Raw genomic sequence first — 270 nt, 5'->3', positions numbered from 1 at the left:
AGAGAGACCGAGAGACAGAGAGACGGAGAGACAGAGAGACAGAGAGAGAGACAGTGAGACATAGAGACAGAGAGACACAGAAACAGAGAGGCAGAGAGACAGAGAGACAGAGAGAGAGAGGGAGAGATGGAGAGAGGGAGTGAGACAGAGATTGAGCGATGGAGAGAGGGAGAGAGGGGGAGAGAGAGAGAGAGAGAGAGAGAGAGAGAGAGAGAGAGAGAGAGAGAGAGAGAGAGAGAGAGAGAGAGAGAGAGAGAGAGAGAGAGAGAG

This window comes from Diachasma alloeum, unplaced genomic scaffold, assembly GCF_001412515.2.
Source record: "Diachasma alloeum isolate Michigan unplaced genomic scaffold, Dall2.0 Dall_scaffold_00287, whole genome shotgun sequence".
Lineage (NCBI taxonomy): Eukaryota > Metazoa > Arthropoda > Insecta > Hymenoptera > Braconidae > Diachasma > Diachasma alloeum.
The sequence above is the reverse complement of the archived record's forward strand: the minus strand, read 5'-3'. Positions refer to the sequence as shown.